The sequence below is a fragment of the Chlorocebus sabaeus genome, unplaced genomic scaffold (genome assembly GCF_047675955.1).
Source record: "Chlorocebus sabaeus isolate Y175 unplaced genomic scaffold, mChlSab1.0.hap1 unalloc_scaffold_1454, whole genome shotgun sequence".
NCBI classification, from domain to species: domain Eukaryota; kingdom Metazoa; phylum Chordata; class Mammalia; order Primates; family Cercopithecidae; genus Chlorocebus; species Chlorocebus sabaeus.
The window spans coordinates 554-7,500 of NW_027327251.1; positions in this window are offsets into that span (position 1 = coordinate 554).

The following is a 6,947-nucleotide window of genomic DNA, read 5'->3' on the forward strand; positions in this document are numbered from 1 at the left end:
GTTTGTTTGTGTGTGTGTGTGTGAGTCAGCAGGTTGGAAATGCTCTTTTTGTTGAGTGTGTGGGAAGACATTTCCAAGCCCATTAATTCCGGTTGTCCAAACCAGATTGTCCCCCCGAGAAAAGCCATGAAGAAGCGAAACGATCTGTGAAACTGCTTTGCGTGACTGGATGCATCTCACAGAGTTAAACCTTTCTTTTGATTCACGTGTTGGAAACACGCTTTCTCTAGAATTTGCCAAGGCATATTTGGGAGCCCATGGAGGCCTATGTTGAAAAATCAAATATCCCCAGAGAAGCAGTAGAAAGAAGCTATCTGTGAATTGGCTTTGTGAGATGTGGATTCATCTCACAGAGTTAAACCCGTGTTTCGGTTCAGCAGGTTGGAAACACTTCTGTGGTAGAATCTGCAAAAGGATATTTGGGACTCCTTTGAGGCCAATGGTGGAAAAGCACATATTTCCTGATAACAGCTAGAAGGAAGCTACCTGAGAAACTGCTTTGTGTGTGGATTCCTCGCACAGAGGTACAACTGTATTTGGACTCAGCGGATTGGAAGCACTCTTTTAGTAGAATCTGTGAAAATAATGTGGGCTGCAATTGAGGCCTAGGGTGAAAAACAGATTATCCCCAGATAAAAACTGAAGAGAGCCTATGTGTGAAACGGTTTTGTAATGTGGGGATTCCTCTCACAAAGTGAAAGCGTTCTTTTGATACGTCGGTTTGGAAATATTCTTCTTAAGGGAATCGGCGAAGGGACTTTGGGAGCCCCTTGAAACCTGTGGAGAAAAACCGACACTCCCCAGAGAAAAACCAGAAATAAACTATCATCGGGACTGATTAGTGATCTGTGGATACATGTTACAGAGTTAAACTTTTCTTTGGATTCAAAATGTTGGAAACACTGTGTTTGCAGAATCTCTGAAGAAAGGACATTGCAAAGACCATTGAGGCCCAAGGGGAGGTCTCTCACTCTCTCTCTCTCTCTCTCTCTCTCTCTCTCTCTCTCTCTCTCTCTGTTTCTCACTGTGTCTCTCTGTCCGTCTCAAAAAATAAGAAAGGATGGATACATGCATACATACATACATACATGCATGCATGCATGCATGCATGCATACATACAATTAAAAATTAGGAAGAAAATAAAATGAATAACTCGGCCCGGCGCGGTGGCTCAAGCCTGTCATCCCAGCGCTTTGGGACGCCGGGGGCGGTGGATCGCTGGATCACGAGGTGGTCAGATCAGCAGGGCCAGTATGGTGAAACCCCGTCCGTCTCCAGTCAAAAGACCAAAAATTAGCCGGGCATGGTCGTGCGCGTCTGTAATCTCAGCTACTCGGGAGGCCGAGCTGAGGCAGGAGAATCGCTTGAACCTGGGAGGCGGAGGTTGCAGTGAGCCGAGATCGCGCCGCTGTACACCAGCCTGGGCGAGAGAGCGAGGCAACCTCTCCAAAAAATACTACTACTACTAATAAATTAATACATAAACGAATAAAAATGAAAGTAAAATAAAAAATAAAACTAAAAAGGACAAGGAAAAGGAAATAATTAAAAAGTGAGTTTCCGGGAAGAGAGGGAAGAAAAAAAAAAGGAAAGAAAAAAGACAACAGTCCCACAGTGACATAAACATATGCCTCTCGCCTTTCGAGGCGTCAGTGATGCTACGAATGATGCGTAATGTTTTTTTTTAACTTCCTTTTATGTTATTCTCGTTTATTGTTTGACACGAGCCTCGGAGGCCCTCCCTCCCTCCGTCCCACTCCCTCGTTGCCCAGACAACTTCAGGAGACAGGCCCTGGCTGGGCCAGATTGTTCTTCTCTTTGAGCAGTTGTTTCCCTGTCTTTCTTCGTGTCTTTAACCCGTGTGGACTCTTCTGCTCGGATTTCACAGATGGCAGCTCCACTTCCGGCCTTGTTGTTTAGTGGGGGCTTTCCTGATTCTCCCCGCATGTAGTGAAAGCAGAGAGATTCGCCTCTCCCACTCCCCCCCTCTCTTTCTTTGTTGCTTTCTTGCTTTTTCTTTCTGTCTCTTTCTATCTTTCTGTCATGCTTTCTTGCTGTCTTGTTTTCTTGCTTTCTTGCTTTGCCTTTCTTCCTGTCTGTCTTTCCTCTGTCTTCTTTTTTTCTTTCTTCTCTCGTCTTTCTTTCTCGCTGTTTTTCTCCCTCTCTCTCTCTTTCTTCTTTCTTTCTTTCTTTCTTTCTCTCTTTCTTTCCTTCTTTCTCTCTTTCTCTTTTTCTCTTTCTTTCTCTCTCTCTTTCTTTGTCTGTCTTCCTTCCTTCCTTCCTTCCTTCCTTCCTTCCTTCCTTCCTTCCTTCCTTTCTTTCTTCCTTTCTTCCTTTCTTTCCTTCATTTTCTCTCTCTCTCTCTCCCAGCCTCTGAAAGTGCTGGGATCACAGGCGTCAGCCACCGTGCCTGGCCTATTTGCTCATGTTATTTTATTTTTTATGTATTTATTTTCATCTATTCATTCATGTGTATAAATACAAATATTTTCTTTCTTTCTTTCTTTTTTTATGTATGTATGTATGTATGTATGTATGTATGTATTTATTTATTTATTTATTCATTTTTTTTTTTTTTTTTTTTTTTTTTTTTTGAGACGGAGTCTCGCTCTGTCGCTCAGGCTGAAGTGCAGTGGCCGGATCTCAACTCACTGCAAGCTCCGCCTCCCGGCTTCACGCCATTCTCCTGCCTCAGCCTCCCAAGTAGCTGGGACTACAGGCACCCGCCACCTCGCCCGGCTAGTTTGTTTTTTGGATTTTTCAGTAGAGACGGGGTTTCACCATGTTAGCCGGGATGGTCTCGATCAAGACAAATATTTTCATCTGTTTTGATGTATTTTTATATCTCATATTTAGCTAAAAATGCAAATATTTATGCTGTTATTTGTCTTTTCTTTCTTTCTCTCCTTTGTGTTTTTCTTCCCTTCTTTCTTTCTCTGTCTCCCTCTCTATGTTTTCCTCCCTCCCTCCCTCCCTCCCTCCCTGCCTCCCTCCCTTTCTCTCTTGTTCGTTTCTCTTCCGTGCTTTCTTTATTTCTTTTATTCCGTTTCTGTCCTTCTTTTCTGTTTCCTCTGTTTCTTTTTCCCTTCTTTCCTCATTCTTTCTCTCTGTTTCAGGTTTCTTTCCTTTCCATCTCTCCTGTAAAAATGTAACCTTTGAAAAGTGACGTTTCATCATCTTCATTTTCCACGTGGTCTCCCTTTTCTCTCCCTTTTCCTTCCTCCCTCTCTCCCTGCTCCCTTCCCTCCCTCCCTTCCTTTCACCATCTGTCTCTTCTCTCCATTCCCTCCCTCCCTCCCTGCCTCCCTCCCTCCCTCCCTCCGTCTCTGTCTGGATTCAGGAAGAGCCTACGGCAATCTGTGTCTCCCTGTGTCCTCAACGGCCCGCGACCGAGTCCTTGCTTGCTGTTTCTCCCTCCGAGATGCCTCTCCGAACATCCACACGCCGTGGGTTGTCTTCTGACTCTGTCGCGGTCGATGCAGAGACAGGCTTTGGGGACCGTTTCTGTGGGGTTGGGGTAGAGGGGCTGCGTTTTCGGCCTCGGGATAGCGTTTCTCGACTCACGGTTTCGGTTTCGCGGTCGGCGGGCCGGCCTGCCATCCGGATCTGTCTTGGTGACGTTCGCGACGGTTGTCGGACTCCATCTGGCGGCCGCTTTTATATCGTTCCCTTGGCTTCCGGAGCTGCGGTGGCAGCTGCCGAGGGAGGGGACCGTCCCCGCTGTGAGCTAGGCAGAGCTCCGGAAACACCGCGGTCGTCAGCCGGGCTGTCCCGGTCGCGCCAGAGCTCTGGCGCGTCGCTTGTGAGTCAGAGCTCGGGCGTGCAGGCTTATGTGGGGAGAGGTTGTCGCTGCGCTTTCGGGCCTGAGCCGGGTGTGGGGCTGCCGGGGTTGGTCGACCAGCACGCCGCAGCTCAGCTCCCGAGGCCTGACCCGCGACCCGCGGGGACCCACCGGGCTTGGGGCGGGAGGCTGGGGACACCCTTCCCGGCCCGGTCGCGGGCCCGCGCGCATCCTGGCCGTCTGAGGCAGCGGCCGAATTTTTTTTTCCCCAAGTCCCCGTGGGGAGCCGGGGACCGTCCTGCCTCGTCCCCCGGGTGCCGGGGAGCGGTCCCCGGGCCCGGCCGCCGTCCCTCTGCCGTGACCTTTTGTTTTCAAGTCCCCGTGGGGAGTCGGAGAGCGCTCCCTGAGCGCGCGTGCGGCCCGAGGGGTCACACTTGGCCGGCCTTCGGTCCCTCGTGTGTCCCGGTCGTACGAGAGGACGGCCGAAAACGCTTCCGAGTCTCGCTCTGGAGACACGGGCCGGCCCCTGCGTGGCACGGGTGGCCGGGAGGACGTCCCTGGCCCGGCGCTGCTCCGGCGTGTGTCCTGGGGTCGACCAGAGGGCCCTGGGTGCTCCGTGTCTGGCTGCGATGGTGGCGATTTTGGGGACAGATGTCCGTGTCGCGGGTTCCCTGGGCCGGCGGCGTGGTCGGTGGCTCGACCTCCTGTCCCCTGGGGAGGTATATCTTTCACTCCGAGCCGGCATTTTGGGCCACCGGGTTATTGCTGACACGCTGTCCTCTGGCGACTTGTCGCTGGAGAGGTCGGGCCTCTGGATGCGTGGTGGGCCTCTGGGCCTCCCGGTGACCCGGCTAGCCGGCCCTGCTCGTGCTGGAGCCGCCTGCTGGGGCCCGTGTGTGCCTGGTCTCTCGTGCGTCTGAGCGTCCCGACTCCCGGTGCCGCCTTGGGTCCGGGTCTCTGACCCACCCGGGGGCGGCGGGGAAGGCGGCGCGGGCTTACCCTGCCGCTGCGCGCTCCCTGCTGTGGGCACCTGGGGCGGCCGTGACAACCCCACTCCCGCTGGCTCCGTGCCGTGCGTGTCAGGCGTTCCTCGTCTCTGCCGGGTTGTCTGCCGCCCCTTCCCCGGAGCTGGGGGTGGTCAGGCTGATCTGCTCGCTGGCCTCCGGGGAGGCTGTGGCTGACTGACCGACCGACCCCGCTCCGGGGTTGCTTTCCCTGATTGATGTGGTGATGTCGTGCTCTCCCGGGCCGGGACCGAGCCGCGGCGGGCGAGGGGCGGCCATTCATGGTGAATGGGACCCGTTCTTCTCGTCCCGCCCGCGGGGGCCCCCTGTCTCTCGTCCCCGCCTGTGAGCGGTGCGTTGGGAGGCACTGGGGTGCGGAACCCGGCCTGACCTTGCTGTCCCGCCCCCGCCGTCTGCCTCGTGGCGTTCGGCGGGGGTCGGCGGGGTCCTCTGACGCAGCAGGCACCCCTCGCTTTCGCCTCTTGTGGTTGTCGCCTCGCGGGCCGCCCCCCTCCGCGGCGGTGGGGGTGCTGTCCCGCCGGCCCGTCGTGCTGCCCTCTCGGGCGTTGCACGAGCGCTGGCTCTGCCTGGGTCTTTTGCGGTGCTCCTGGAGCGCTCCGGGTTGTCCCTCAGGTGCCCGAGGCCGAGCGGTGGTGTGTCGCTCCCACCCCCAGCGCCCCCTCCTCCGGTCGCCGCCACGGTGCTGGCGCGTTGGGTCCTGAGGGAGTTCGTTGGGTGTGGGCCGAGGCGGTCGAGTGAGACGCGCCCCTCCCCCACGCGGGGAAGGGCGCCGCCTGGTCCGGCGAGCGCACGTCCCGTGCCTCCCCTCTGGCGGGTGAGCGCGGGCCGTGTGAGCGGTCGCGGTGGGCTCGGGCCGGCCACGCGTGCGCCGGCCGGCCGCCGAGGGGCTGCCGTTCTGCCTCCGACCGGTCGTGCGTGGGTTCACTGGAGGTGCTTTACCTCGCAGAAAGGAGGTGGGTGGACGGCGGGGGGGGCCTTTGGGGGCTGTGCGCACGCGCGCCAGCCGGGCCCCTGCCCTGACCGTGAACGCTCAAGGTTGCCGCGGGTTTCTTCTCCTCGCGCCACACGCCCCCTCCCTTCCCCAGGTGTCCCCGAGCGCCTCTGTGGGCCCGACGAGGGGCGACTGGCGGGTGGGGAGTGTGACCCACCCTCGGTGAGAAAGCCTTCTCTAGCGATCCGAGAGGCGTGCCTTGGGGTACCGGATCCCCCGGCCTGCCGCCTCTCTCTGCGTTGTGGTAGCGCTGCCGTAGCGACTCGCTTGCAGAGAGCCCTCCCCCGCTGCTCCCCCCTCGACGGGATGAGGCTGGGGAAACGGTGAGGGTTCCGCCGGACCCCGCGGTGGGGGCCGAGCGTGCGGCTCGTCGTCTACTGTGGCCCGCGCCTCCCCCTTCCGTGTTGGGGGAGGATCCCGCTGGGCCGGGCCCGACGTCCTAGCGGATTGGGAAGGCTGCCGCGAGCGGCGGGTGCGCGTGGCACTCCGTCCGGCGCGGGACGCCGCTGTGAGCCGGCTCTCCGCCCGCTCCCGTGCCGAGCCGCGACCGGTGCCGGTGACCGCGTTCGCGTGGCGCGGGGTTGGGCCGCCTGGCTCTTGGGGAGCGAGCCGTCCCCACGGGGGGTGCGCCGGTCTCCCGGAGCGGGACCGGGTCCGGGACGGACGAGAAACGAGCGATATGTGGCCCCTGGTGTTGGGCTTGTGGCTGAGGTTGCTTCGGGGCCCCCGGTGGCAGGACCCGGGGCTCGTGAGGGGGGTTGCTCGGTGGGTTGCCCAAGGGCCGTTCGGCGTCCCAGGCGGGGCGCCGCGGGACCGCCCTCGTGTCTGTGGCGGTGGGATCCCGTGGCCGTGTTTTCCTGGTGGCCCGGCTGTGCCTGAGGTTTTCTGCCCGAGTAGCCCTCCGCGGGTTCCCCGTGCCCTCGTCCCCGTGGCCCCCTGGCTCCTTGCCTGCCTTGTGCCCCTTTTCCCCGCCCGCCGCCTGCCGATCTTCTCTTCCCCGAGCGGCTCATCGGCTTCTACGCTGTTGGCCGCCCCGTCTGGGCCCGAACCCGGCTCCGCCTTCTGGGGGCGTCGCCGCCGGCCACGCTGGTTGGCCCGGTGTCCGCGTCCCCATGGCGCGCGCCTTCGGGACCGGGTCGGCGGCGCCCC